The following is a 12,441-nucleotide window of genomic DNA, read 5'->3' as shown; positions in this document are numbered from 1 at the left end:
TGTCACCAGGAGATGCACATGACACAGTTTTCCACAAGGTAAGGAAAAAATAAATAAGCTCAAATCACTGCATGGCAGAATGGGCTGCTTTTTTATCTTGCAATATTGTGATGTTGGACTGAATCTGCTGTCGTAAAGTATAAATATAAAGACGCTGCTAAATCATCACTATTTCAGCAGCTAATTAAGGGGTAATGCTCATGGTGCAGCAGTATATGAGGCAATAAACAGCTTTGGCGGCTGATTAAATGCTGGCACCGAGGCATTTAATTACAGCAAAAGCCAATTACCATGCACATATTCTGACAGCACGGACATTTCTCCTGTTATATGACAGAACAAGGAAAGGCATTAAACCATGGTATTGAGATATACAGTAGAGGACTCTCCAGCTGTGCCAAAACCAGCACCCTTTCAGCTGCACTGCCTCTGAGGTGGTAGCTCAGTATCCATAGAGAAGGCTCAAAACAAGGTGAGAGAGTGAAAATTCTATGTGATTTATAGGATTTATTTGAGATCTAAGATTCCAGATCCTCCCTGTACTAAGGCTGTTGGCTGACCATTTGTAGGAAACAATATTCCCACACTCAGGTCACAGGTGCATTTAAAGCCTCACCTTAGTATACTCCGCATTGACAGGCAAGACAGTGGGACTGGTGGAAGAGGTTATGGATGGCCTTTTTTTTTTTCTTTCAGTTATTGAATTGCAGAAAGCATAACCAGTTGCAAAACACCACATGCCCTTCTTCAGCTAATTGATTTAAAAGCTGGAGTCCTATTTTCACAGGCTTTCAGCTCTTGCACCATCCATTTGAGTTAACCAGCTCACCACCTCTTCAAATTAAACCCTCACTCTCTTTAAGCAGAAGTGAATTCTTCTTTTGAAGGAGTTTCCTAGAGAAATTCTCTCTTAGAAAATCCTTGGCACGAAACCTTAGCCAGTCTTGGCATGCAAACCTGCCTCACGCTGGCATTAACAAGCCTCTTATTTAAATGTTGATGAGCTCTTTGCTGCCAGTTAGCAATGGGAAATGCAGTCTGTGTGTTAAACGAGAGCTGGGAATGACTTCCAAATACCAAAATGTTTGTTAAACTCACGGCCCACCTCTTCCCTCCTCGAGGGTGGGAAGCTTCCCATTGGCCCTGTTTTGCACAGAAACTGCCAGGCAGGATCAGACCAAGGATCCCTCTCATTCTGTGGCCCACATGGGACTGATGCCAGGAGCACAGCTTCCCAGGACACCCCATGGTACTGCTGGTGTGCGCCCCTCTGTCCCCAGGAACATTCTTCCCAACCCTGTTAATTAGTGGTTGTCTCATGCTTTGTAGGCAGGCTTCCCCCTCTGCAGCATGCCTTAGGATTTACTTGTTTGCTTTTAACCTTTATTGTTATATAGTGTCTTTGGTGGCTGCTACCTATATGGAGAGCTGATGAATTTCACCCCCCAAACCCTTTTGGACTCTCCACAGTGCTTAACAGAAACTCATCCCACAAGCTGATTGCAATGTTATTTGTATTGATACATCTCTTTAGCTAGACAGACACCACCCAGAATTCAGCGTGAGGCTGTGGGACCACCTTCTATTTGCTTGCCATCCCATGGAGACCAAATGCTTCATTGCCTCTAAGCCAGAGTATCTGATGTATGGTGAGAGCTCTTAAGTCCTCCTGGGACTCTCCCCTTTTGCAGTCAGCCTGAGGTGAGTCAAAAAACGAGTTTCAGATAATAAATGCCAGGAGAGGGAGTCTCCCTGTATCCTCATGTTACCTTTGCTGCCTTCTGAAATCAACATTTCCCAGCCAAGGAACGTGTACATTCTTTTGGCTATCATTCACTTCTGGATGAATCCCAACTGTGCATATATACAATAGTCTGGTTCCCCAATGTTTGAATGAACCAGAAAGGCTTTGTCTGCTATAGATCATAGCTTTCAGTCCCATTTATGGTACACTATATCAGTCTGAAGGAGCATCTGTGAAGTCCTTAAGCTGAACCACCATCAGATTTACAGCCATCGCAGAAGAGTTAGCAGGCTGGCTCCAGAGAGCTATGAGCAGTAACCATATTCTCTTGAAATATTTGCTTTGTCTGCAAAGTTGACCTGAGGAAGAATGTGTTGTTTGTTTGAAGATCTCTGTTCATTTATTCACAGAATGTCTTCACTGACAACCACTGTAAAGAAATGAGCTTCAGAGCTGAGAGCTGAAGACATGTTTCTTGTCATTGCAGAGCTGGTGACAGCTGCTCAAACAGGAAACTTCCCACGATACATCCACACATCTGCAAGGTAAAATGTGGGGGATCTGAGTTGTTTAACATCATGGGATGAGCAAAACAGCTCAGCTAAGCACAGTCTCTCATTCTGTCCAGAGTATAACCAGGACCTTGACTGAAACTCAGCAGTTAGGACAGCAAATGCACTCACTAACATGTTCTCAATTTTTCCAATATCTCCATTGCCTTGAAGTTTATCTTGAAATACACAGGGAAGGCTTCAAAAGCAGGGTCAACATAGGATGTACCAAAAACTACACCCTGGAGCCTATTCTTGGGTCACTTCAAGGCTATTGATCACCCATGCTCTACTGCAGGCCAGACTCCAGGGTGTTATCCCACCTAACATCTCTCAGGAAAGAGCTGGGGGATTGGCTGCTTGTTGTCAATTGTCCTGGGGATGTGCAGGAAGAAACGGAGACTGGGGAGGTTTTGCTTGATGCTGTGCAGACATGGCCAGTGGCAGCCCATGCCTTAGACACTCCCGGCTGAAGCAGGAATGACATATGAAAAGCGGGCAATGCTGCCAACTGAAGCTGCCAGAGTTTATGAGTATTTATGCAAAATTCTTTGCTTTCATTTAAAGTAATAACAATCATAAAAATTAAAAAAAATAACCAAACTGACCTGCTTAGTTGCAAATGTAATCCCTAAAAAAATCAGAAGCCACAGGGCCACTCAGAAAGTCCCATAATTCATATGTATATTCTCATAGGTCTTGATTTTTAAGCCAAAATAGTTTGGAAGCCCAACTCAAGAATTCCTAGAGACTGACAGTACCAAAGGGCAAAATGAGCACTTAGGAAGATACAGAGTTGCCAAAGTTATGATGGCAGGTCAGAGGGAGAGCCAGGCCTCCTGCCTCCTTGCCCCATGTAGTAGCCACATTCCCTGTCCTCCATCCCTGAAGGAAATTAAGAGTCCTTAAAGCATTCTGGGGTATTTTAGTTTTGTGTTTCCGTTTTCCTTTTGATGCTTTTATTTTCAGCAACATGCAGATCTTGCAGCATCCTGCTGCTCCCCATAGGATAAGTATTCCATCCCTGGGCCTCATGGCCATGCTACTGTGTGCTGATGACAGCTATGGGAGTTTGCAAGTAGCTTTACATTTGCATGCCATGAATATGCAGCTCTGAGCATGGCCCAGTTCTCCATGCAGCAAGCCTGTGCATGTCTGCCAGGGACAGCAGCATCTTGCATGTTTCTAGATCCTAGGCAAAAACAGTTCCTGGTGGCTTGGGTGACATTTTTGTGTATGCTTGGCTATTTATAATCACAACCACCCAATTAGCCAGCTTTCTGTTCAGCATCCTGGGAAAACTGGGCTTGCTGTTAATCACAGCAAAGATCATGGTCTTCCTGGGTGAGTAGCAATCGTCCTTACCTAAGCCATTTCCAGGATCTGATTTCTACCTCCAAGGAGAGCACAGGAGCCTCCTGTAACAGCACAGCACTGGCCAAGGGCAGAGCCTGCCAGCAGATCCTCTCCCTGTCACACTAACTTCTAATTTCTGTTTACACCAGCACAATGTCAAACACTGCAGCAGCAGCTCTGGCGGAAGGTGAGTCTGTTAGAGCAGAGGTGTCGCTTCCTCTGCTGGGGCCTCTCTAATAACACCAAGATGCTTTTCTAACTAATTAATTACAGGGCTTTGGCTGAGTCTCTTTAATGATTCCCATCTTCCTGCTGCTGCTTTGCAATCAGCATTACTTGCAGTGCTGTTCAGAGCAACACTGATGCCATGAGAGCAGATGGATGAGCTACATGGGGTGGGGGAGTGGGGGCTTGGAATTTTTTTTTTTAAGGCAGTCATACTGTGAGCTGCTTGATTTTCTCCTCTCTTGTGTACTTTCCTGGAGAAAAGGATAAGGATACAATAGGCAGGCAGCTCTATCAGATCTTTAGCCCTGCCCAGGATTGCTGTCTCAAGGGAAAATATTGTGCAGAGTATATACAGATAGTTCCCACCTCATTAAAAGCTGTAGGGTCTCCAGGGTCCAGCTTGCTTGCACATCCAGTTGACTTGGTAGATGAGAAAAAATTGAAGATGCTGTGTGGAAACTTTGCTCCTGGATCTTGAATATTGAGACTGGCTCTAGATAGAAGAGTCCAGGTAGAGTCAGCACTCCAGCCCACTTACTATTTATGCTCTGATAGCATACAGTCATAGTCCATGGCCTCTCATGCTGGTACCAATTAAAAAATGTGGGTCCAAAAATTTGTAGACTCAGAAGAGGAAAACTACTGCTTGACTTGACTATGTAAGTCCAGGCTATATTATATCATAGCACAACCATGTCTAGGGGTGCTCTCCAGTAGTGAAGCCACATGAACTAATTTGTTGATTGATGGTTCATCCTGCAGTAGGAACCAGCTGCCCCAGTCTCACCCAGCACCTTACTGCAACAGCAATGACAATTCCTCACCTCAAAAAAATGAGAGTAGAAGATGAAAGCAGGAAGAGAAGGCAGGTGGGAGAGCAGTTAAGTCTGCACAAAGACAGAACCCTTAGAAAACCAGCTCTTGAATGGCTGAGGGTCATCATAGAGCCAGATGTCAGGAAGAATTCAAAGACAGACACCGGTGTCCTGTGAGGCCCATTCCAGGAATAGAAATGTTATGGTATTTTCCTGAGACAGATAGGTAGAATAGAACAGTTACACACCAAGAGATCTCGTTTTGGTTTTTTCCCCATAAAGATGCGATTTTTTTGGTTGTTTATTTTTTCTTTTAAGTTCTAACTGTCTTCACAGATACTCCCATTACCATCAGTGTGGAAAGAGCCAAACAGAGGTTGACCTAGCAACTGGTCTTTGGAGCAGCAGAATGATCAAGCTGGCTTTCCTACAGACCTGTGCCATACATGGATTCTTTCTAAAAAGAAGTGAATTCATTCTCCAGTCCTTTGCTTACAGAAGGCCTTACTGAGGTATTTTTCTCAGACAAAAACTTGCTGGAATCTAGTATCTGTCAGACCTTTCCCTACCCCCTTGCTTCCCCTCCAGTTTGAGAGTGTGAAATTGGTGAGAAAGTACTGAAGTTATCAGAGGGTGGGAAAGATGGATATAGGGAAAACTGACAAACAGATGACAGAAGGTAATGCCATTATGTACAATAAGAAACCTCTTGAGAAGAATGTGTATCTGAAAGGAGATAAATTGAGGTTAGCGACCCATTTTCCATTATTCCTTCCTGCAGCACCTATAACATTAAATGAATGGCACGCTGACCTCCAGCAAACTAACTCACCAGCTGAACCTACAGCTCTTTCAAAGATGTTCCTGCAGACAGCCAAACATCTAAAAAGTCACCCCATCACTACAGCCTCTATCCCAGGAACATCTAGAACTAAGCAGAAGTTCAAATGCAAGATGCTGTAACCTCACTCTGTCTAATTGAAAAATATTAGCAGAGCTTTTGTACTGGCTTGAAGCTTTTGTGCTGAATTTGCATCTAATAAGAAGGGTCCTTTTAAGGAGCAAATAAATAAATAAATGGAGGAAACCTTCCCTTTGAGCTAATTTTAGGCACATCCATGCTGACAGCTGCTCTTCCCTGATATATCTCAGCCACATCCTGAAGGGGGCAGGGGGACTAAGCACCATTATGCTACAGCAGCTGAGAAATGGCCTTTTTTGTTTTGTTTTTAAGGGACCGATGGTAGATGGCTGTCCAGAGCTTCCCTTCATCCTAGTTTCCATTGTAATACAGGTGGGAACAGGAGAAAGGAGTAATTGCACATGTATGGGTGGCCAAGCCACACATGAGCCAGCTGAGAGGTTGCAATTGCTAGGCATGGGGTGTCAGGATGAGGTTTGCACTCGGTGACCTCTTTCCATGTTGCTGGCTGAGGACGTGAGCCCTGGAGATATCCCAAACTTCTAGTAAGTAAATCTGGCACGTGAGGTCACCTTGGGGGTGAGAGGCCCGGATGGACTCCAGATGTGCAAGAAACAGCTACAGAGAGGGGGTGAGGCAGGACTCACTCATGAGCCTCATGTTTATTTGTCAGTGACTTGACAGATCTGGCCCTACTTCTGGTGAGGTGGAGAGATGTAGGGAAGACTTCTTCCTCCTCTGGGCATGAAGTAAACCAAGAACTGCTCCTTGTGATGTTCTAGTCCCTGGACTAACCCTTTCATATTTCTTCACTCTATCTCAAAGGGCACTGTATAGATGTATAAGACTGAGGTAAGCATGGAAGGAAAGAAAGCATAGTAGAGATACTGCTCTTTGATCTTCACCTGTAGCTTTTTTTCCCCCTGCTCAGATTAGAAACTCAAGACTTGTCTAGCTTGGATGATTGTTTCATTTCCTCTTTGAAACAGTGATTACCCCTTTAGTTCTCATAATTACTTAATCAGCAAAAATCAAATCAATTAATGTTAATTTCAACCCTAATAAATATTCTCTGGCATTCTATACATTTATGTATATCTCAAAACTCATCCTAATTTAAAGGAAAATATGATTCCACAAGTCAGCCCAACTTGCTCAGCATCAAGCTCAGCAGTGTCCCACACATCCTGTGCACACGCAGAGAGGGGACAGCATGTGAAAGAGGGAGGCTGAACAAATGTACCTAGAAACTTGGATGTGAAGGGCCAATGCATAACAAGAGGTCATCCGGTCCATATTGTGCCACAAGACAGAACCAGCTAGACCCTAACAAGTCCAGATAGATGTTTGTCTCTGCCCTGTTCTTGAAAGCATTTGAGAATCCAGCCTCCTCGATCTCCCTAGTCAATCTTTTCAGTGCTTAACTGTGGTTAGGGCTTGAGACATTTAATGATGGTGCCAAAGTTAGACCTTCTTTGATGTGCACCTTAAGTGTATTGTTTCCTGCCCTGCCTTCACTGTACTGATGAACTAGACTTGACCTGGGTCACTTCTTACTCTGGTGGGTGGATCTGGGGGTGATGTGAAATAGTGAGAAACTGGACCTTGACAAGCTGTAGCTGTTGCACAAAAAATGCATGAGGGTTCCTGTGAGCTGGTAAATTCAGGAGCCAGTTGACACAGGAGTAAAGCCTTTCCTAGTCTCCTCAGACCACAGAAAGTCTCAGCTTTTGGGAAAAGCTTTATCACTCAGGACAAGTCACATGGGGGACCTAGCTGGTACTTGTCTGGCTCAACCTGTTCCATAAAAGGGCTGGAACATTTCTCTGTCTTCATACTTGTTGGCCTTGATGCTTGTTCACTGCCATGGTTTCTACTCCATCACAGATCTGTGGGGGAAGGGTGGAAAAAAGTATTAAGAACTTAGCAGTCACCTACCTGCTATTTTTTACCCTGATAAAGGCTCAAGTGCTTCTTCTGGAAGTGGTAATAGCAGCAATACTTAAACTGTAATCATCCAAACTTAAGTCTTCTCAGCATTGTACCAGCTGTTGAGCTGCCTCTGGCAATTTTTTTTCCCCATTTGCTCACCATCATCTGTACCATCCCTGCTGACTGAAACTCACTTCACTTGCAAACAGCTCTGCTGGGCAGCAAAATGGAGGAGCTGTGGGCCAGGGCTCTGACTTCACACGGGGCTTGTGCAGCATTTATCAGTGTGCTGTGACGTGAGCTCATCTTCACTGCAGGTTGTCTGCTATGGAAGGATGTGAGCCAGGAGAGGAGGGTAAGGATGACTTGGCTGGAAAACTGAGACTCCATGGATGTCTCCACCAGATCCTATCATAAGAGTAGTCCTGGTGAGGAGCTGTTTCTTCCTGCACCCTGTGCCCTCCGTCTAGCTGTTCTACAACACAGGACTGTGTCTGGACCTGCTTGTCCTTCAGAAGATGCTGAAGTGTGGATTAGAAATTGGGAGGGCTGTATGTTTGTGGTTAGCCTAGGCTTATGTTTTAAAGGATGCTTTGCCCCCCGATGACTCTCCCTGTGGGGCTGCCCTTGAGGACAGATGCTTAGCAGTGAAGTAGCCCAGTGCCAGATTTTTAGATGCTGGCATTTATCGTGTTTTTTTGAGGAAGTTCCTCTCTGTAGAAACACACATTTTTTTCAGAACTTTCCTGAGCAACTCCTGGTACAGGTAAACCTGACTCATTTCTTTCTTTGACTGCAGGTGGTGAAAAATCCTCCTAAAGCCATGTCTGGCAAGTATGGTGAGCAATCATGGCCTCCCAGCACCCAGCCCCCGCATGGCAGATGGAGCTGAGCAAGAGGCTGTTTTATGCTGTTTCTTGTCTTTCAAGGAAATAGTTCCTGAAGAGGAGGGAGGGCTCAGCTCCAGGGAGATAAGCAGGTCCCATTGAGCCAGACCTCATGTGGTTTCTTCTCTTCCCAGTTCACAAGACAGCATCCTGAGAGATGGCGCAACAGGGACTGCTGCACCCATGGGAGCAGGGAAAGAGCCCTGAGGTGCTGCCAGAGAGCTTGGCTCCTCTCCAGCCACTGTCAAACTGGGGAGAAGATCCCCTGCCTGGCACATATCCTGGCTGCACTGCAATGGTGTGGACTAAACCTTTGTCTGAGCCCTGAGAACAGACCCTGCCAGACCTCTCCTGCTATACTATGGAGAAAAAGCAGGGCTTAGAGCAATGTTGGATATGCCAGTGGTATGGGCCTTACCACTGGGCATCTAGGGTCCTGAGGGCAGGCTTTGACACCATATTTATGGCAACCCATTCCCCTGAACTCTCCCCAGACCTGCTTTACTTGGTGGAGTCCCATCTTCATTCACTGCTCCTGCCACTGTCCATGCACACCTTGGTCAGAGCTGGCTCACAAGGATGGTTTTCCAGCCCCTCTGGTTGCAAGAATGCTGTGCCAAGAGGCTCTGCCCTGAGTGTGCTGGGAGCTGGAGAAGAAGAGAGACCTCCACCATCAGTGCTCTCCAACAGCAGCCTATGCCCTTCAGGGGCCAGGATGGAGATGCAAAATGGGAGCAGGCAAGCAGGACAGGAGCAGAGCAGGAGAGAGAATGGGTTGGGATTGGAACAATGGTGCAGCAGCATGGGACCAGGTGAGCTGCTACAGCGGTGTGGAGCTTGGGCAGAGGAGCCCAAGTCAGGGATGTCTATGAGGGATATGCTGGAACCTACTAGAACTGACACAACTGTAGGAGGGTGGGAGGGAAGTAAATCCCCAGCCTGGCAAGGGGCTGAGAACTGGCAAAACCATATGCCTGAGGCTGTGCACTGAGGGAAGAAAGGTTTGTGATACATCATCAGGGAAGTGCTGAGGAAATGATGGAGCCGCAGGTCTGGCTGGAAGGTTCCCAGAGCAGCTGTGAGCAAGGCCCAGAGCTGGACTGACAGGAGATACTTCACCCTAGGTAAGATGGGCAATCTGTAACAGAAATGCCAGTCTAGGAGAGAAGGGTTGCAAGGATTCTTCTCAGGTCAGGATCCCAATCTATTCTCAAAACTGACAACATGTGAGGGTTTCTGGTTGAAGGAAGCACCTAGAAAAAAAATGTGTTTTTTTATCAGAAACAGGATACCTAGGATACCTGGGAGGGGATGTTTCCAAGGGTCAAGGGGATATCAGTGCCAAGGTATCTCAGCAGAGCTGCAGGAGAAGACACCAGCATGGCTCAGTGGAGGACACCAGACTGTTCACTGGACTTGCAGGCATGTGTGGAGTGTGTGATCATGCTGACCTCCAGCAATGGCAGGCACCTGCTGCTAACAGGTATGGTAGCTCAGCTGCTCTGTGAGATGCATATTCAACCCCTGCCAAGAGAGCCTTCCCTAAGGTCTGGCTGTCCTCCCTTTACTGTCCAAGTGACTGGATCTGAAGCAGCCAAGCTTATCAAGCACAGTGCCTCTGAACAGCATCTATTGCTCCAGGTACAAAAAGATAAATGAAAGACCACATAGGAACTTCCTCTTCTCTTCAGTCACTACCCATTTTTCTGCCTAGGCCTGTTCCTCTCAAGATAGGGGACTCTCATTCAAGAAGGCAGCCCCAGTTCCCTAGCAGTATTATCCTGGGCACAAGGGCATCAGAAGCTGGAGCTTGACTGTCAGCAGAGCTGGGAAGCTCAGGCCTGCACAGTCCCTAGGGGGGAATTATTTGCTGATTGCATCTGTTTCCCAGAAGCATCACTCCAATTTGTCCTGGATTCACGTTTTTATCCAGCAAATAAGCACCTTGGGAGCTTCATTTCCATCTCAGATGTTAAATTTAGAAGTGGTGCTTCCCCTTCTCCCACTCTCTCCCAGCCCCCTATCCAAGGCTCCTGTATCTCCCCTCCAGCCCCACCCTCACCTCCAGCTCTCCCTCTTTGTCGCATTACATAGTAATCTGAGATGCATTGGGCTGAGCTCCAGGGAACAGAATGTACTTGGCAGGGAGACGGGTCTTGATGTCTGCAAAATGTCGGGAAATGCAGCCAAGAGCTGCTAAACTGGGTCATTAACCTCTAGAAGAAGAGCAAGTTGTGGAGCTGTGCTCTGTCTCCCTTCATCTCACCAATAAAAACGTCCCGGCAATGAGTGAGGGAAGAAGAGGTTTACAGCTTTAAGTCCTAAGCAGTCAAGGCAACTGCCCCTCCCTGACCTTCCTCTATTCTCCCTCTCCCCTAGCTCAGTATTAAAGCTTCTACGTGGGCCTCTAAAAACCCCAGGATCCCCAGGAGCTGTCCCTTGGTGCTTGCAAAGAGGCTACTGGAGCAAACCAGTCACTTCCAGTGGCACTGCTCCTGTTCGTTTGTGGTTAGAGGGACCCAGAGGAAGGGTCTTTTTGCAGGAACCAGGTGCTATCGCTCCAACCTGTGGTCTGAGCAAGACCTGTGGACCTGCCCTTCACCAGCCCCAGCAGAGCTGTGCACAGTATTTCTGGCCACTCTCTTCTCCATGAATTGTTTTCCTGCATGGAGGGCAATGGGACAGGCTGGTTCCCTTCCATGGGAGAAGGGTGTAGTGATGCAAAACAGCAGCCAACAGGAGGGACCTAAACTCAACCGAGGCAGCCCACTTCACTTGGTGCCATTTGAACAAACCTGTTTGGTAGCAGCAGTGAGGGCTCTGCAGGCTGTTCTGTTTCTGCAGAACAGGGGATCTGGCTATAGAGGCAGCCAAGGGGCAGGGAGCTGCATCTCCACAACTCTCATCCATCTCCAACAACCGTCAGTGGCTGTTCAGTGAGGAGATCACAGGATGGAGGCTGCTGGGGTGGATGGTTGCTTCCATCCTCCCTCTGAGAAGTTCCAGCCTTGGGACCTCTTTGATTGGGCTGTCCCAGAATCCCACTGTACCTGGTGCCGTTATGTTGGGACCCCCATTTTCCCACCCAAGCACATGCTTGCTTAAAAGCCGCCACAGTGCTTCTAGGGTAGGGAGAAGCAATACAGTGCTGCCTCCAGAAGCTGGGGTTCTCCAGGTGAGCCAGGCTGGTCAAGGTGGAAGCCAGCCACATCCCAGGAGCACAGTGGATCCTGAAGCATACCGGGCCAAAGGGCAGAACCCGAATCTGGTATCCCGGACATTCGGTGCTATCCATGCGATACCGAGTCCTGATGCCGATACCTCCGGGGAAGGGGAGCCTGGTGAAGGATCCGGGTGATCCCGGCAGACCCCCTCTCTGGCTGATAGTAGCATCCTGCACCCTCGAAACCACAGCCTGACCTTTCGGAGCCATCTCAGCACAGATGGGTGGGGGTGGCAGCTCGGTTCCCCTGCACCGCCGCCATCCCCGCACCGATGGGACCTTCCCGGGGCCGACCGCCCCTTCTCGCCAGCCCCGCGCAATCCTTCTCCCCGAGTGCCCTCTGCTGACGGGCCGGGCTGGCACAGGCCGGGGGGTTCGGCCCGGGACCGGCGGGCGGAGCAGCCTGTGAGGGGTGACCCTGCAGGAGAGCCTCGGAACCGTGTTGGGGGTCGGTGGGGAAGAGAGGGGAGGGGGGGCATGAGGGGTAGCGGCAGCGTTTTGAGGGATTACAGCTCTCCTGAGGGCCTGATGGAGGCAGATACAGTCAGATGTTTGTTTCTGGGGTGGCATCGGTCACTGAGGAACCCGGAACCCCACCTCTAGAAAATCTTTTTGTTTGGCTTGTTTTAAAAGTTCTAGTCAGGTCAAGGAATGTTAATTTCTTCTTTGACAAATGTGCGGATTAGCACCTTCTCCTTGCCGAGCAAGGATAACTTTGTCACTTGCCAAAAACTTTTACATTAAAACAGCCTCTGCTTCTCGAACACAGAGTTCCCCAGCTCC

The 12,441-nt window shown here is 47.7% G+C and overlaps 1 long non-coding RNA gene across 1 annotated transcript; it reads right to left on the bottom strand.

The window, feature by feature from the left end:
• Nucleotides 1–545: 545 nt before the first annotated feature.
• Nucleotides 546–11,965, bottom strand: LOC115598783. The gene is made up of 3 exons (XR_003987916.1): nt 11,856–11,965; nt 4,246–7,505; nt 546–2,282 (listed from the first exon to the last, which is right to left on the bottom strand). It is a non-coding gene; the product is annotated as an uncharacterized LOC115598783 (long non-coding RNA).
• Between the last annotated feature and the right edge of the window lie 476 nt (nt 11,966–12,441).

The sequence above is a fragment of the Calypte anna genome, chromosome 9, assembly GCF_003957555.1.
Source record: "Calypte anna isolate BGI_N300 chromosome 9, bCalAnn1_v1.p, whole genome shotgun sequence".
Taxonomy (NCBI): Eukaryota; Metazoa; Chordata; class Aves; order Apodiformes; family Trochilidae; genus Calypte; species Calypte anna.
This window is presented reverse-complemented; position numbering and strand designations above follow the sequence as displayed.